Below are 19,639 nucleotides of genomic sequence, written 5' to 3'. Positions count from 1 at the left end.
GGACGTCTATTTCTGACAGCACGTTTTAAAACGTCCTGTCAGAAATAGCAGCTGCACGCTAATCGTGCAGCTGCTGATCGGGTTGCCCGCTGTCAGTGACAGCAGGGCAACCCTAAGACAAGGCAGGGACAGTGCCCAGGTGTCCCTGCCTTCACGATCGCTGCAGACACAGCGCTCACCGAGCGCTGTGTCTGCAGAGCAGGAAGCGCTGTGCGCTTCCTGTTCCGGCCCGGCGGTCATGTGACCGCCGTGACCGGAGTGTGCAGGAGCTGTGTGAGGTCTCTCAGAGACCTCGATCAGCCCTGCTCTGAGGCTGTACAGCGCTGGATTGCTGCTGTACAGCCTCTAAAGGGGTGCATTTGTCCTGTAACTGGGGCTACTATCTCAGCCCCAGTTACAGGAGAAATCAACTGTGAAAAAAAAAAAAAAAAAGTGAAGTAAATGTCCCCCAGAGGTCTTGTATGACCTTATGGGGGACGAAAAGTGTAAAATAAAATAAAAATAAAATAAAGTGTTGAAAAAATAAAATAAAAAAAAGGTTCACATGTAAAAAAAAAAAAAAATCCCAAGTAAGGAATAAAAAAAAAAAATAAAAATAGAAAAAATAAAATAAAATAGACATATTTAGTATTGCCGCGTCCGTAAAAACCAGCTCTATAAAAATATCACATGACCTAACCCCTCGGGTGAACACCGTAAAAAATAAATAAAAAAAACTGTGTCAAAACAAGCAATTTTTGTCACCTTGCATCACAAAAGGTGCAACACCAAGTGATCAAAAACGCGTATGTCCCACAAAATGGTACTAATAAAACCGTCACCTCATCCCGCAAAAAATGAGCCCCTACATAAGAAAATCTCTCAAAAAATAAAAAAACTATAGCTCTTAGAACATGGAGACACTAAAACATCATTTTTTTGGTTTCAAAAATGCTATTATTGTGTTAAAGTGAAACAAATAAAAAAAAGTATACATATTAGGTATTGCCGCGTCCGTAAAAACCAGCTCTATAAAAATATCACATGACCTAACCCCTCGGGTGAACACCGTAAAAAATAAATTAAAAAAACTGTGTCAAAACAAGCAATTTTTGTCACCGTGCATCACAAAAGGTGCAACACCAAGTGATCAAAAACGCGTATGTCCCACAAAATAGTACCAATAAAACTGTCACCTCATCCCGCAAAAAATGAGCCCCTACATAAGAAAATCTCTCAAAAAATAAAAAAACTATAGCTCTCAGAACATGGACACATTAAAACATAATTTTTTGGTTTCAAAAATGCTATTATTGTGTAAAACTTTAATAAATGAGAAAAAGTATACATATTAGGTATCGCCACGTCCGTAACAATCTGCTCTATAAAAATGTCACTTGACTGAACCCCTCAGGTGAACGCTGTAAAAATAAATAAATAGAAACTGTGCTAAAACAACCAATTTTTTGGTCACCTTGCCCCATAAAGTGTTATAATGAATGATCAAAAAATCATATGTACCCAAAAATAGTACTAATAAAACTGGCACCTTATCCCCTAGTTTCCAAAATGGGGTCACTTCTTGGGAGTTTCTACTGTAAGGGTGCATCAGGGGGCTTCAAATGGGACATGGCATCTAAAAACCATGTGGAGTTCCTTTCCTTCTGCGCCCTGCCGTGTGCCCATACAGCAGTTTACGACCACATGTGGGGTGTTTCTGTAAACCGCAGAATCTGGGTAATAAATATTGAGTTTTGTTTGGCTGTTAACCATCGATGTGTTAAAGAAAAAAATTGATTAAAATGGAAAATCTGCCAAAAAAATGAAATTTAAAAATTTGATCTCCATTTTCCTTTAATTCTTGTGGAACGCCTAAAGGGTTAACAAAGTTTGTAAAATCGGTTTTGAATACCTTGAGGGGTGTAGTTTCTACAATGGGGTCATTTATGGGGGTATCCACTATGTAGGCCCCACAAAGTGACTTCAGACCTGAACTGGTCCTTATAAAGTGGGTTTTGGCAATTTTCTTACAAATTTGAAGAATTGCTTCTAAACTTCTAAGCCTTCTAACGTCCTAAAAAAATAAAATGACATTTCCAAAATGATGCCAACATAAAGTAGACATATGGGAAATGTTAAATAATAACTATTTTATGAGGTATCACTTTCTGTTTTGAAAGCAGAGAAAGTGTAATTTAGAAAATTGCGAATTTTTCAAATTTTTGGGTAAATTTGGGATTTTTTCATAAATAAAGGTGAAATATTTTGACTCAAATTTATGACTATCATGAAGTACAATGTGTCACGAGAAAACAATCTCTGAATGACTTGGATAAATAAAGGCGTTCCAAAGTTATTACCACATAAAGTGAGATATGTCAGTTTTGCAAAATTTGGCCTGGTCAGGAAGGGGGCAAAGGGCCCAGATGGGAAGTGGTTAAACAGATTTTTCGGACGGGGAGATGGTTAAAAAAACGCTGGCTCCCTCCACTCTGTTTTAATCCACGGTGACTGCGTCTGCGCCGTGCAATTTACTGTCACACCCGATATGAGTGGTATTTTCTGTAGTACTATTCTCATCAGTTTAATCCCTCTAACGTCCCCAATCTGGGTGCCATTTATTGAATAGATTTTTCGAACGGGGAGATGGTATCAGTGGTTGGCACTGGCAGTGGGCACACTACAGTCAGTAGAAGCGGGCCTGACACACACTGGCAGCAGGCAAGCAACTGAAATTACACTAAAGTGTAAAAATTAAATGCCTTATTTATCGGCAAGCTACTGTGCCACCCGGTATGAGTGGTTGGCACTGGCAGTGGGCACACTACAGTCAGTGGAAGAGGGCCTGACACACACTGGCAGCAGGCAAGCAACTGAATTTAGACTACTGTCTAAAAATTAAATGCCTTATTTATCGGCAAGCTACTGTGCCACCCGGTATCAGTGGTTGGCACTGGCAGTGGGCACACTACAGTCAGTAGAAGCGGGCCTGACACACACTGGCAGCAGGCAAGCAACTGAAATTACACTAAAGTGTAAAAATTAAATGCCTTATTTATCGGCAAGCTACTGTGCCACCCGGTATGAGTGGTTGGCACTGGCAGTGGGCACACTACAGTCAGTGGAAGAGGGCCTGACACACTGACTGGCAGCAGGCAAGCAACTGAATTTAGACTACTGTCTAAAAATTAAATGCCTTATTTATCGGCAAGCTACTGTGCCACCCGGTATCAGTGGTTGGCACTGGCAGTGGGCACACTACAGTCAGTGGAAGCGGGCCTGACACACACTGGCAGCAGGCAAGCAACTGAATTTAGACTACTGTCTAAAAATTAAATGCCTTATTTATCGGCAAGCTACTGTGCCACCCGGTATCAGTGGTTGGCACTGGCAGTGGGCACACTACAGTCAGTTGAAGTCGGCCTGACACACACTAGCAGCAGGCAAGCAGCTGAAATTACACTAAAGTGTAAAAATTAAATGCCTTTTTTAAGCAAAGTCCTGTGCCACTCGGGATGACAGGGGTGGGCACTGGCAGTGGGCACACTACAGTCAGTTGAAGTCGGCCTGACACACACTGGCAGGCAACTAACCTTAGATTAAAGTGTAAAAATGAAGTGCCTTTTTTTTAAGCAAAGTCCTGTGCCACACGGGATGACAGGGGTGGGCACTGGCAGTGGGCACACTACAGTCAGTTGAAGTCGGCCTGACACACACTAGCAGCAGGCAAGCAGCTGAAATTACACTAAAGTGTAAAAATTAAATGCCTTTTTTATGCAAAGTCCTGTGCCAGCCGGTATGAGTGGTGGGCACTGGCAGTGGGCACACTACAGTCAGTGGAAGTCAGCCTGACACACACTGGCAGGCAACTAACCTTAGATTAAAGTGTAAAAATTAAGTGCCTTTTTTTAAGCAAAGTCCTGTGCCACACGGAATGACAGGGGTGAGCACTGGCAGTGGGCACACTACAGTCTGTGGGCCTGCAGCTCCTCACACACAGGCAGGCCAGGCAACTGCAATATGTATATAAAGGAAAAAAAAAAAGCAGACTAATGTTGCAGCCCTAAAAAGGGCTTTTTGGGGTGCTGTCAGGACGCTGTCCTTACAGCAGAGATCAGATGAGTCTTTCAGGACTGGAGTGGACACTGAATTCACTAGCCTAGCTATCGATTTCCCAATTAAATCAGCAGCAGTTACAGTCTCCCTCCTCTCACTAAGACTGCAGCTTCAGAATGAATCTAAAATGGATGCTGTGCAGGAGGTGGGAGGGTCTGGGAGGGAGGGTATGCTGCTGATTGGCTGGAATGTGTCTGCTGACTGTGAGGTACAGGGTCAAAGTTTGCTCAATGATGATGTATAGGGGGCGGACCGAACATCGCATGTGTTCGCCCGGCAGAGGCGAACGCGAACAAGCTATGTTCGCCGGGAACTGTTCGCCGTCGGATAGTTCGGGCCATCTCTAGTTTTTGGTTTTAATTTTTTTTTTTTTTAATTAGTGTACACCCCAAAAAAGTGGGAAATATCAAAAATACAACAATGAGAAATTGTGCTGTATTATAACAATGGCTGGGTAAGGCCGGTATACATGTCTTTTCTGCACAAGGTACAGACAAGTCCTGTGGATCCATGCCTGGTTCATTTTAATGAACGTGAGCTTGTCCACATTGGCTGTGGACAGGCGGCTGCGCTTGTCTGTGATAACGCCCCCTGCCATGCTAAACACACGTTCAGACAAAACAGTGACTGTAGGGCAGGCCAGCACCTCCAAGGCGTAAAGGGCAAGCTCAGGCCATGTGCCCAATTTGGAGACCCAGAAGTTGAAGGGGGCAGACCCATCATTCAGTACTTGTAGGCGTGTTGACACATACTGCTCCACCATGTTGCTGAAAGCTGCCTTTTCTGCTAAGACGTTCCATATAAGCTGGTGGTGCTGGTTGTTGTGGCGTGCTGACAAAGCTTTTCCAAATTTCGGCCATGCTAACCCTGCCTTCTGAGGTGCTGGTGGTGCCCCAGCTGCGTTAGCAACCTCTTCTTCCTCCTCTGCCTTCGCCTTGTGCTTCCACTGTGCCCCAGCTGTCAGGTGGGAATGCCAACAGCAGCGCGTCTACCAGCGTGCACTTGTACTCGCGCATCTTACGATCACGCTCCAGTGACGGAATTAAGGACGGTACATTGTCCTTGTAACGAGGACCCAGCAGCGTGGCCACCCAGTAATCAGCACAAGTTAGAATGTGGGCAACTCGGCAGTCGTTTCGGAGCCACTGCAGCATGTAATCGCTCATGTGTGCCAGGCTGCCCAGAGGCAACAAAAAGCTGTCCTCTGTGGGAGGTGTATCGTCTGTGTCCTCTGTATCCCTCTAGCCACGCACCAGTGATGACCATAAGCTGGTTTGGGTGCCACCCTGCTGTGAATACGGTTCCTCCTCTTCCATCTCCTTCTCCTAATCCTCCACCTCGTCATCCTCCAGAACTGTGCCCTGGCTGGACAATTGTGTACCTGGCATTTGTGGGTTCAGGAACCCACCCTCGGAGCCACTTGTGAATGACTGTCCTGAAACCCTATGAAAAGATCTCTCTTCCTCCTCCTCCTCCTGTGCCACATACTCTTCCATCATCGTCAGAAGCGTTTTTTCAAGGAGGCGTAGTAGTGGTATAATAGTGCTGAGAACGGTATTATAGGCACTGGCCATGTTGGTGGAGTACTCGAAACAGCGCAACAAGGAAAACAGGTCTTGCATGGAAGCCCAGTCATTGGGGTTGAAGTGGTGCTGTTCCGCAGAGTGACTCACCCGTGCATGCTACAGCTGAAACTCCACTATCGCCTGCTGCTGCTCGCACAGTCTGGCCAGCATGTGCAAGGTGGAGTTCCACCTTGTGGGCACATTGCATATGAGGCGGTGAGCGGGAAGCCTGAAGTTACGCTGCAGCACTGACAGGCGAGCAGCAGCAGGGGGAGAACGCCAAAACCACGCACAGACGGCCCGCACTTTCTGAAGCAGCTCTGACAAATCGGGGTAATTTTTACGGAACCTCTGCACAACCAAATTCAGCACATGCACCAGGCAAGGGATGCGCGTCAAACCGGCTCACTGGCACCAACCACTCATCAGTCTGTTGTTCCATGCCCGTCCACAGCTTCTGCGTGGTGTGGGGTTTGTCCCCCAAACAGATAAGTTTTAAAACTGCCTGCTGACCTTTACCCCTGGCTGTGCTGAAGTTGGTGGTGAAGGTGTTATGCTGACCGGATGAGGAGGCAGTAGAGGATGAGGAAGTGGAGCAGGAGGAGGAAGCAACAGGAGGCAAAGAGAAGCGCCCTGCAATCCTCGGTGGTGGAAGGACATGCGCCAAATTGATAACCTCCTCAGGCCCAGACGCCACTGCATTTACCCAGTATGCTGTTAGGGAGATATAACGTCCCTGACCGTGCTTACTGGTCCACATTTCCATAGTTAGGTGGACCTTGCCACATATGGCTTTGCGCAGTGCACACCTGATTTTGTCCCCCACTTGGTTGTGCAGGGAAGGGATGGCTCATCTGGAAAAGTAGTGGCGGCTGGCACGACGTACTGTGGGACAGCCACCGCCTTAAGGGCTCATTCAGACGGCCGTATGCTGTCCGCAAAAATACTGAATGCTATCCATTTTTTTGCGGATCCGCAAAAAAAATGAAACATGTCCTATACTTGTCCGTAAAAATCAGGACATGGCCCCATTGAAGTCTATGGGTCCACAAAAATACTGAATGCTATCCGTTTTTTTGCAGATCCGTTTTTTTGCGGATCCGCAAAAAAACGGATAGCATTCAGTATTTTTGCGGACAGCATACGGCCGTCTGAATGAGCCCTAAGGCTTTTAAAGCTCTCCGTCTCCATTAGACGGAATGACAGCATTTCAAAGGCCAGGAATTTTGAAATGCTGGCATTTAGGGCCAGGGATCACGGGTGGGAAGGAGGGTACTTCCTCTTCCGCTCCAGTGTTTGGGAGATGAAGAGCCGAACGCTTCCGTGCACATTGTGGAGATGCTTGGTGACCCAGGTGATGGTGTTGTTGGCAGATCCTCTGTTTGCGGGGTGGCAGATGCCACTGTCACTCCAGAGGTGGATGAAGAGGCCGAGACTGCAGCAGAAGAGGAAGCAGGAGGAGCCAGAGACCTTTCTTGATTTTTGAGGTGTCTACTCCACTGCAGCTCGTGCTTTGCACTTGGATGCCTGGTCATGCAGGTTGTGCTCAGGTTGAGAACGTTTATGCCTCGCTTCAGGCTCTGATTGCACAGCGTGCAAACCACTCGTGTCTTGTCGTCAGCACATTGTCTGAAGAACTGCCACGCCAGGGAACTCCTTGGAGCTGGCTTTGGTGTGCTCGGTCCCTTGCTGCAGTGGGCAGTAGGAGGCATACTGTCTAGAGGACAGCCACTCCGCTTTTGCACCCTGCTCCCTCTTCTGCTGTGCTGGTGGCTCTGTGCGACCACCGCCTCTTCCCCTGAACTACACAGGTCACTCGCAGGACCTTGATTCCATGTGGGGTCGAGGACCTCATCGTCCTCCACATCATCTTCCACCCAGTCTTTACGCCTGCCCTCCTTGTCGGTCTGCACACTTTCGAAAGCCACAGCAGTTGGCACTTGTGTTTCGTCATCATCCGAGACGTGCTGCGGTCGTCCTCCCATGTACTCATCTTGAAACATAAGTGGTTGAGCATCGGTGCACTCAATCTCTTCCACTTCTGGGGCAGGGCTATGTTGATGGCCCTGGGAAACCCTGCCAGCAGAGTCATCAAAAAGCAGACGAGACTGCTGCATGACTTGGGGCTCAGACTGCTTGGCTGATTTGCAAGGGGGTAAGGTGAAAGACTGATGGACATTGGCTGCAGGTGCCAAATCTGATCTTTTAGCAGGAGACTGGGTGGGAGACAATGTGAAGGAACTGGAGGCACTGTCAGCAACCCAATCTACTATCGCCTGTACTTGTTCTGGCCTCACCATTCGTAGAGCCGCATTAGGCCCGACCAAATAACGCTGAAGGTTCTGTTGCCTACTCGCACCTGAGGAAGGTGTTTCACTTGTGCGTGTAGCTTGCACAGATTGACCACGTACTCTCCCTGCAACAGGAGCTCCACCAGCAGCACCACGACTGGGGCCATGTCCCTTATTCGGCGCTCTTCTCATTTTCCGCAAATTTTGATCTTGCCCAAAATGGGTGTTTTTTTAATAACAGGATAGAATACTAGTATCTAACGCATGGAATTCACACTGACAGATGCAGCAAAGGCTGCAAATTTAGTATTTTGCACAAAATGGGTGTTTTATTAAACCCAGTATATTATTGCCGTATTTCTATCTTGTATGTCACACTAACAAATGCAGCATAGGCCCCAGATGTAGGATATTGCCAAAAATTTGTGTTTTTTTAAACCCAGAAAATTATTGAGTTATTTTAAGCTTGTATCTCACACTGACAGATGCAGCCCAGGCCGCAAATTTAGTATTTAGCCCAAAATGGGTGTTTTTTTAATAACAGAATAGAATACCAGTATCTAACGCGTGTATTTTACACTGACAGATGCAGCCAAGGCAACAAATTTTGTATTTGGCCCAAAATGTTTTATTTATTTTTTATAACAATAGAATACCAGTATCTAACGCATGTATTTCACACTGACAGATGCAGCAAAGGCTGCAAATTTAGTATTTTGACCAAAATGTGTGTTTTTTTAAACCCATAATTTTATTGCAGTATTTCTAGCTTGTATGTAACACTAAGAAATGCAGCATAGGACCCAGATGTAGGATGTTGCCAAAAATTTGTGTTTTTTTAAACCCAGAAAATTATTGAAGTATTTCAAGCTTGTATCTCACACTGACAGATGCAGCCAAGGCCGCAAATTTAGTATTTGGCCCAAAATGGGTGTTTTTTTTAATAGCAGAATATGACAGAAGTATATAACGCTATTATTTCACACTGACAGATGCAGCAAGGGCTGTAAAATGTATTCTTTTGCCCAAAAAGGGTGTTTTTTATTTCCAAGAAAATTATTGCAGTATTTCAAGCTTAAATTTCACACTGACTAATGCTGCATAGGCCCCAGATGGAGGGTATTGGCAAAATGGGGTGCTTTTATAAACCCAGAAAATTATTGCTGTATTTCAAGCTTGTATTTAACAATGACAGATGCAGCAAATGCCGCAAAATTAGGATTTTGCCCTAAATGGGTGTTTTTTTAATAACAGAATATGACAGCCAGTATATAACGCTTGCATTTCACACTGACAGATGCAGCAAGGGCTGTAAAATTTAGTATTTTGCCCAAAAAGGGTGTTTTTTAAAACCCAGAAAATTATTTCAGCATTTCAAGCTTGAATTGCACACAGACAGATGTAGGGTCTTGCCAAAAATGGGTGATTTTTTTTAAACCCAGAATATAATTGCAGTATTTCAAGCTTCTATTTGACTGACACAAATGCACATATGCTGTGCTGGTGCACAGAACTTGCATAAAATAGCCGCCGCCCACCTAACTAATAGACGGATAAAAGTATTTTTTCTGGGTCACTGGACTCAGGGCAGGGAAAAAAGATTGTGCACTGCACCCATAGAACAAAATCTAGGTAGATCGCGGAGTTAACAAGCACTTCAGATTAAAGATTCTGTCCTATTCTCTCCCTCACAGCAGCATCATCCTATCCCTACATTGATCAGAGCAGAGTGACGTGCAGTGCTATGTGACTCCAGCTTATATAGAGGCTGGGTCACATGCTGCACTGGCCATTCACAGCCAAGCCATTAGTAGGCATGGCTGTGAATGGCTTCTAAGGGCACACAAGTTAAACGCTTGTTGATTGGCTGCTCTGCAGCCTTTCAAAAAGCGCCATTAAATCGACGAACACCGAACCTGAACCCGAACTTTTACTGAAAAGTTCGGGTTCGGTTCCGGGGTCCAAAAATCCTAAAGTTTGGTACGAACCCGAACTTTACAGTTCGGGTTCGCTCAACCCTAGAGCCAACCTCTCAAGATTAATTTTGTATGATTCCATTGGATGGCCATTGGATGGCTATTACAGCGCCAACATTAACATGGCGTGCATGATACCAAAGGCACTTCACATTATATTGCCACATTAAACATTACTTCTGCTATCCCTTATTACATACCTACAAGCTCATTATGAAGTGTGGAACTACGTCCACACAGAAACGAATCGAGCATTAGATATAGGGGCTAGGGAGAGCTGAAGTGGCATACACAGGGAGAGTAAGGTGGAGAGCTATACCATAAGCTCTCTGCGAAATGTAGCCATGTGAAAGCAGCTGCATTTCCATGCAATACTAGCCCTAAGGAGGACTCCTGTGGTTAGCTTTCTAATTTGGCGGCCTGTGATAAACCACATTACAGGCTGCACTTAGTGACATTGTTATTCACTGCACAAAAAAATATGATAGCTGGATGAACTACCAGAGTGCAGTGAAAGGTTAGATAGGAGGGTAGTGTCATATAGGGGGCTGTTGGGCAACAGTTGCTTAGTGGTCTCTCCTTTAATAAATCTATATAAATATATTAAGTGGATAGGTCCCATATCCATATGGACCACCCATTGATTGACATATACCCTAAAGCCTGATACAAAATGTATCTTTCTGGTTATAGCACCAACTATATTTTAACAAGCATATATAATAAAGACTCTTTTGTTTGTTTTTTTGCGTTTTAATCAGGCTTTTTTTTTTTCCCCCTAAACATTATTGGGATCATTTATCAAACTAGTGTAAAGTATAACTGGCTTAGTTGCCCATAGCAACCAATCAGATTCCACCTTTCATTTTCCAAAGGAGCTGTCAAAAATGAAAGGTGGAATCTGATTGGTTGCTTTGGGCAACTAAGCCAGTTCTACTTTACACCAGTTTGATAAATGACCCCAATAATGTTTAGGGGAAAAACAGTGGCTTGTTGGGCCAAAGCCTTCAAAAATTATGCCTCAACAGCAGCAGAATGCTTTCCCATATTTATACACATACAAGTGCTACTTTTCAGAAGAATGAGTGGTTTGTTCTGAACTAGCATTGAAAAATTATTCCTTTTAATTGGGACCAGTAGCTGTATAGTGTGGATGAGGAAAGGGTAGGGTAATAGTGGCGTGTGGCAGCAATAATAGTAGCAGCAGTAGTAACAAAGAATTGAACAGACAAGGCAGCAGATGTATGTGTAGCTTTTTAGGGGTAGTAGTAATAGTGATTGCTGTGTAGTGGTAACAGTAGTGGCAGTAAGGAGATTTGCAGCAGGTAGTAGAAGCAGCTGTGGTGCCAGCAGCAACCATACGGTGCAGAGCATGTTGATAGGCATGCAGACAGAAACATGATGGTGGCAACATCAGCCATATGGTATGGACCTCAACAGGGTATTTGCCATGCCAACAATTTAGAAAACAAGACAATTTTATGTCAGCTGTGCAGAAGAATATCATACAGCAAAATTACGTACATTTTGGTCAAGGAGTGGAACTGAGCCATTTCCATAATAAAGATACCGTTTTTTACAGATGTCTGCCTCGCAAAATGTCCAACTGATGGCATGCAGAAAAATAATATCAATTTTAGAGACGAATTGGGCTGGTGGAGGACAAGGAGGAGGACTGAGAAACGTACCTGTTCGTGCTCCAGTGGCGCGATCCTCAGCTCTGTCACCCACGAGCCGAGAGAGAGAGAGAGGCACTTCTGAGCCACGTCCCCCAGTGACACATCCATGTAATTAGTTTTAGAGTGCAATAATCTGCTTTTTCCCCACAGCACACATGCGTTGGGGGAGATGAGCAGTGGGCTGAATGACAACCCATCTGCTCAATTACATGCTCAGCTGTTAGGTTGACCTATAGGAGAGTCAGGTCACCGGACCAATCAGGTTCTGGTCCGGGAACCTGGCTCTCTATTTAAACCCCCTACTGCATTTGACCATTGCCATTGATAGTCTATAGTGGATCACTAGCATTTACTCCATTCTCCCTTGTTCTTGAGTTACTGATTGCTTCCTGTGTTTCTGACCTCAGTTTGTCTTGGACCCTTTTTTCTTTACATTTTGGTACCTTGTAGCTTGTCTGGTTTTGACCCATTTTCTGTTGACTTTACCTTATTGTGTTTGTCTGTCTGCATGTTTTTTGTCCATCTCTGCACTTAGTAGTGTAGGATCTGTCAACCAGTTGTAGTTCTGCCACGTAAGGCTTGCACAACAAGTAGGTAGGGACAGTGGGGTCATTCAGTTCAGGGCCTCATTGTGTTTGACCTTTGTTACACGACAGGCGTTACAGGTGGAGTCTAAACAGAAGAAGCAGCTGATAATAATGACGAGGATAATATATTGCTTGGTAGTGCTGCCTGGCCTAGCTGCCACAAAGGAGATCGGGAGATGGACAGACTTGTTTTGATTCAAAATGCTAATCACTTCTGTTTTTTAACAGGATTCGGTCATGCTGCCTCACATGCTGCAACACAGCCCTGGTACTTATGTTTGTGTTTGAACACCCAAGGCTCACCTGCGTACTTCTGTTGTTTTGTGTGCTGTAGTGTTGGTCGAGCACCAAAGTGCTTGTGTGCTCTAGTGCTCGAGTAGAACACTTCCTGATGCCCGGGTGCTCTGTAGAGCACAATGGAAGTCAATGGTAGAACCCGAGCATTAAACCAGGCACCCTCTGCTCTGAAGAGGGGAGAGTGTCGGGTAGAGATGGCCTTGCGGTTCGCCCGGCGGTCGTTTGGAGGAGAACTTTACGAGTTTGCGATTCGCCGAACATGCGAACATATGGCGATGTTCGCATGTGCCATATTCTTTTGCATTGCGGCAAACTTTGACCCATGACACATCCATCAGGTGGGACAGGACAGCCAATTGAGACGTTTCAGCATATGGCAGCCATTTTACATTCTGTGTTTTGCCAGTGTAGGGAGAGGTTGATTTGTGGAGCAGGGACAGACTGTTAGGGACACCAAATGCTAGCTAATAGGGCTACAAAAGTCCTTTTAAGGACTGGTATAGGTGTGCTATTGATAGGTGTGATATACTGAGGGGTGTGATATACTCTAACATAGAAAGTATATTATAGTGCATTTGTATTGCACAGCAGTTGTGCGTGGTTCTGCTGCGGTACTGCAGGTATATAGAAGGACAAGCGCTATTGGAACAACTATTTGCAACGGGTGTGATATACCTGTTGCCCCAAAAAAAAAAACTGATTGAGGGGTGCAATATACCTGCTTCCACAAAATACTGATTAAGGGGTTTGATATGCCCGCTTCCACAAAATACTGATTGAGGGGTGCGATACCTTCTTCCACCAAATATTGATTGAGGCCTGCAATATACCTGCTTCCACAAAATTACTGATTAAAGGGGTTCTATATACCTGTTTCCACAAAATAATGATTGTGGGGTGTGATATACCTGCTTCCACAAAATACTGATTAAGGGTTGCCATATACCTGTTTCCACCAAATATTGATTAAGGGGTTCTATATACCAGCTTCCACAGAATACTAATTAAGGTGTTTGATATACCTGCTTCCAATAAATACTGATTGAGGGTTGCGCTATACCTGCTTCCACCAAATACTGATTGAGGCCTGCGATACACCTGCTTCCACAAAATACTGATTGAGGGGTGCGATATACCTGCTTCCGCAAAATCCTGATTAAGAGTTTTGAAATACCTGCTTCCACAAAAATACTGATTGAGGGGTGCGATATACCTGCTTGCAGGGCGCTGGCAGAGAAATTTTCACCCACAGCAAAACAGGTGCTGGGTACCAATCCTACCGTGCCTGCAAGAAGAGGGCAATTTGAAGATGTGCTGGTCACTTCAGATAGGAGATCATTCTTGCAGGCAACCCATCGACAGCCGCCCTCCGAATCCAGCCTCAGGGAACGCCTAGACCGACAGGTGTCCGACTACATCGGGTTAACGGCCGATGTGGACGCTGAGAAGCGAGGAACCCCTGGACTACTGGGTGTGCAGGGTTGACCTGTGGCCAGAGCTGGCACAATTTGCATGGAACTCTTGGCTTGCCCCTCGTCGAGTGTACTGTCCGAAAGGACATTCAGCGCAGCAGGGGAAATCGTGACCGATAAGCACACTCTCCTGGCTCACGACAGAGTGGACTACCTCACATTTCTAAAAATGAATGAGGCATGGATCTCGGAGGAATTCAACACCTATGACGACCACGTGTAATTGAATTTCCTCATGCCAGCCCACAAATATCCGCCACCACACAGAACAAAGAATGGTCCTTGTCTTATATATATACAGCAGTATAAAAGGCCTTTTCTGTAAGGTGAATGTTTAATTTTTGGGGCCTCTACTCCAGTGGCTTACAGTAAAAAATGTATCTAGTGACCCCCTAATCTACCTCCAGACACATAATCACTAGTTCTTTTCTGTCAGGTGAATGCCTAATTTTTGGGGCCTATACTGGCCTACAGTAAAATTTTTAGCCAGTGACCGCCAAATGTACCTCCAGCCACATCATCACAAGTTCTTTTCTGGGGCCTGTACTGGCCTACAGTCAAATTTGTATCTAGTGACCGCCTAATGTACCTCCAATCACATCATCATAAGTTCTTTTCTGTCAGGTGAATGCCGCCTAATTTTTATGGCCTGTACTGACCTATAGTAAAATTGTTATCCACTGACCGTCTAATATACCTCCAGCCACATAATCACTTGTTCTTTTCTGTCAGGTGGATGCCTAATTTTTGGGGCCTGTACTGGCCTACAGTAAATTTGTTATCCACTGACTGTCTAATGTACCTCTAGCCACATAATCACTTGTTCTTTTCTGTCAGGTGAATGCCTAATTTTTGGGGCCTGTACTGGCCTACAGTAAATTTGTTATCCACTGACTGTCTAATGTACCTCTAGCCACATAATCACTTGTTCTTTTCTGTCAGGTGAATGCCTAATTTTTGGTGCCTGTACTCCAGTGGCCTAAAATGATATTTTTCTAGGCTCCAGGGCAGGGCACATTTTTGAGAGTTTTCCTTTGAGACGCATAAAAATGTCCCCTCATTAAAATACATATTTTTTGTGGGAATTTTTGCCATTGATCCCCCTCTCGTATGTCACTGTCCAGGTTGTGGGACTATTTGTGCACTTCTAGTAGGTATTTGGTGGCTGCAAATATGACCTGAAGGTTTTTCAGGTTCACCTGCCATTAAAGTGAACAGGGCCCGCACCGAACGCGTGGTTCGCGAACATTTCATCGCGAACGCGCGTTCGCGTTATGTCCCGGCCGATGTTCGTCGGGACTATAGTTTGGCTTAGGAGTCCCTGCTCTGACTCCATATATAGCTATGTCCATATATGGAATAAGTGCTTGGGGACACCCAGTGTATTTAAATCTAATTTAGCCTCTATTTCTGAAAAGTTTCTGTCAGGATTCAAACTCACAACCTTCTACAATACAGCCAAGAATCTTAAACATTACATTTATCTATATATATGAATGCATAATATGTGGGCAACTACTACTGATGTTTTAGCCATAATATATTTACATATATTATAATATATTATATATTCTAAATATATATATGTAAATATACAGGGAGTGCAGAATTATTAGGCAAGTTGTATTTTTGAGGATTAATTTTATTATTGAACAACAACCATGTTCTCAATGAACCCAAAAAACTCATTAATATCAAAGCTGAATATTTTTGGAAGTAGTTTTTAGTTTGTTTTTAGTTTTAGCTATTTTAGGGGGATATCTGTGTGTGCAGGTGACTATTACTGTGCATAATTATTAGGCAACTTAACAAAAAACAAATATATACCCATTTCAATTATTTATTTTTACCAGTGAAACCAATATAACATCTCAACATTCACAAATATACATTTCTGACATTCAAAAACAAAACAAAAACAAATCAGTGACCAATATAGCCTCCTTTCTTTGCAAAGACACTCAAAAGCCTACCATCCATGGATTCTGTCAGTGTTTTGATCTGTTCACCATCAACATTGCGTGCAGCAGCAACCACAGCCTCCCAGACACTGTTCAGAGAGGTGTACTGTTTTCCCTCCTTGTAAATCTCACATTTGATGATGGACCACAGGTTCTCAATGGGGTTCAGATCAGGTGAACAAGGAGGCCATGTCATTAGATTTTCTTCTTTTATACCCTTTCTTGCCAGCCACGCTGTGGAGTACTTGGACACGTGTGATGGAGCATTGTCCTGCATGAAAATCATGTTTTTCTTGAAGGATGCAGACTTCTTCCTGTACCACTGCTTGAAGAAGGTGTCTTCCAGAAACTGGCAGTAGGACTGGGAGTTGAGCTTGGCTCCATCCTCAACCCGAAAAGGCCCCACAAGCTCATCTTTGATGATACCAGCCCAAACCAGTACTCCACCTCCACCTTGCTGGCGTCTGAGTCGGACTGGAGCTCTCTGCCTTTTACCAATCCAGCCACGGGCCCATCCATCTGGCCCATCAAGACTCACTCTCATTTCATCAGTCCATAAAACCTTAGAAAAATCAGTCTTGAGATATTTCTTGGCCCAGTCTTGACGTTTCAGCTTGTGTGTCTTGTTCAGTGGTGGTCGTCTTTCAGCCTTTCTTACCTTGGCCATGTCTCTGAGTATTGCACACCTTGTGCTTTTGGGCACTCCAGTGATGTTGCAGCTCTGAAATATGGCCAAACTGGTAGCAAGTGGCATCTTGGCAGCTGCACGCTTGACTTTTCTCAGTTCATGGGCAGTTATTTTGCGCCTTGGTTTTTCCACACGCTTCTTGCGACCCTGTTGACTATTTTGAATGAAACGCTTGATTGTTCGATGATCACGCTTCAGAAGTTTTGCAATTTTAAGAGTGCTGCATCCCTCTGCAAGATATCTCACTATTTTTGACTTTTCTGAGCCTGTCAAGTCCTTCTTTTGACCCATTTTGCCAAAGGAAAGGAAGTTGCCTAATAATTATGCACACCTAATATAGGGTGTTGATGTCATTAGACCACACCCCTTCTCATTACAGAGATGCACATCACCTAATATGCTTAATTGGTAGTAGGCTTTCGAGCCTATACAGCTTGGAGTAAGACAACATGCATAAAGAGGATGATGTGGTCAAAATACTCATTTGCCTAATAATTCTGCACTCCCTGTATTATGGTTAAAAACAAATATATATTTACATTATATTTAGCATCTATTTCTGAAAAGTTTCTGACGGGATTGAACTCACAACCTTCTACATTACAGCCTTGAATGTTAACCACTACAATATACAGCTGCATGGCCAGTATAGTGTTGTAGAAGGTTAAGAGTTCGAATCCCGCCAGAAACTTTTCAGAAATAGAGTCAAAATTAGATTTAAATACACTGGCTCGAGCACACGCGATATTCGAACGAACACCGCGATGGTGCTCGCTCAACACTAGTGTGCTGGCCTTGTGGAGAAAAAAAACTCTATAATGGAGTTGCTCACACAGAGCAAGAAACAGCCAAGCTTGGCCTTGGTATAGCACAGTTTGAACCTACACCCACAGTATCAGCGACATCACCAGTTACTAAGCTGACTGCAATAGAAGCAGATATGGCCTGCCAGTGCTTTTGAAGGTTTTGGACATCCTCTGATGTCTCCTCCTCAGCACCCCAATCCAGCTACCAGGTTCTGTCCAACACACAATCGTCATCATAGTCATATAATTTTTTTTAAACTGTTACAAATACCCTAATAATATTTTTTTTATGTAATATATTTATTGATTTTATAATTTTTCTAGCAAAACAGGACCCTGGGGTTCAGACCCATCTACAGTGCTTTTCACTGCAGTGCATACAGAATCTGTACATAGCAATGTATGTGATGTACTGATTTATTTTCTCCTGCCTATGCCGGCTCTGTTGAACCCTTTACATATCACATCCGTGCAGGTTACCCTGCACAGATGTGCTAGGCAAAGCTTTACTGGAGTGGATGGAGGACAGACTGGAGCTCTGCATAGTACATCACTGCTCCTGCCTGTCCTGTTTCCCCTGGTCTAAAACCTCTGCATAGCACATCAGTGCAGGGTATCCTGTAGGGTTGAGCGAATTGAAGTTTATGAAGTGGACTTCGATTCAAATTTCAAGAAAAATTTGATTCACCATGAATCTGAATTTCCTCATGCTTCGTGGACTGGTAACAAATCAATTTTCCCCAAAATAGCGGTAAAAAAAAAAAATCATACTTACCTCATCCATTTGAGCACAAAGAGGCTACTGCAGCCATCTTGCTTCAAGATCTTGCACGAAATCTCGTGCGCAGTGACCTATGATGTCACTACACTGTCCGACGGGTTGACGTCATCACGTGGCGTGCAATTTATTTTATTTAATATTTTTAAACCGCAAACACTGAAATGATATTATATGAGCGATGATCACGGCATCTGAGGGGTTAAATGACGGGGGGGGGGGGGGGCGCACAATCGCCGTTGCCTGTCTTTCAACCCTCTATTTACAAAGAAATGCGCAGTGTGTCTAATTCATCACCAAGCCAAATCGAATTTTAACACTTCAGAGAACTTCCCTCATCTCTAGTATCCTGCAATGATATGTTATGCCAGTCTTTAACAGAATAAAGTCAGCAACAATCTTCTATGCAGAGCTCCTGCTTGTCCTTGCTCCCCTCCACAACTTTTAAAGGGGTTGTATGGGATTTAAAAAGAGACAGTGCCTCTCTTGTCTATAGACTGTGCCTGACATTGCAGCTTAACCATATCCAATTGTATAAGGCTGAACTGCAATAGTAGATATACCCAATAGTAGAGTTGAGCGAACACCTGGATGTTCGGGTTCGAGAAGTTCGGCCGAACTTCCCGGAAATGTTCGGGTTCGGGATCCGAACCCGATCCGAACTTCGTCCCGAACCCGAACCCCATTGAAGTCAATGGGGACCCGAACTTTTGGGCACTAAAAAGGCTGTAAAACAGCCCAGGAAAGAGCTAGAGGGCTGCACAAGGCAGCAACATGTAGGTAAATCCCCTGCAAACAAATGTGGATAGGGAAATGAATTAAAATAAAAATTAAAAAAATAAAAATGAACCAATATCAATTGGACAGAGGTCCCATAGCAGAGAATCTGGCTTCACGTCAGCAGAGAATCAGTCTCTTCATGCCATAGCAGAGAATCTGGCTTCATGTCAGCGCAGAATCAGTCTTCATGTCATAGCAGAGAATCAGGCTTCACGTCACCCACCACTGGAACAGGCCACTGTCACACATTTAGGCCCCGGCACCCAGACAGAGGAGAGCGGTCCCGTAACAGAGAATCTGGCCTTATGTCAGCGCAGAATCTGTCTTCATGTCATAGCAGAGAATCAGGCTTCACGTCACCCACCACTGGAACAGGCCACTGTCACACATTTAGGCCCAGGCACCCAGGCAGAGGAGAGAAGTCCCGTAACAGAGAATCTGGCCTTATGTCAGCGCAGAATCTGTATTCATGTCATAGCAGAGAATCAGGCTTCACGTCACCCACCACTGGAACAGGCCACTGTCACACATTTAGGCCCAGGCACCCAGGCAGAGGAGAGAGGTCCCGTAACAGAGAATCTGGCCTTATGTCAGCGCAGAATCTGTCTTCATGTCATAGCAGAGAATCAGGCTTCACATCACCCACCACTGGAACAGGCCACTG

The sequence above is a fragment of the Bufo bufo genome, chromosome 4 (genome assembly GCF_905171765.1).
Source record: "Bufo bufo chromosome 4, aBufBuf1.1, whole genome shotgun sequence".
Classification (NCBI taxonomy): domain Eukaryota; kingdom Metazoa; phylum Chordata; class Amphibia; order Anura; family Bufonidae; genus Bufo; species Bufo bufo.
Note: the sequence above shows the minus strand (reverse complement) of the source record.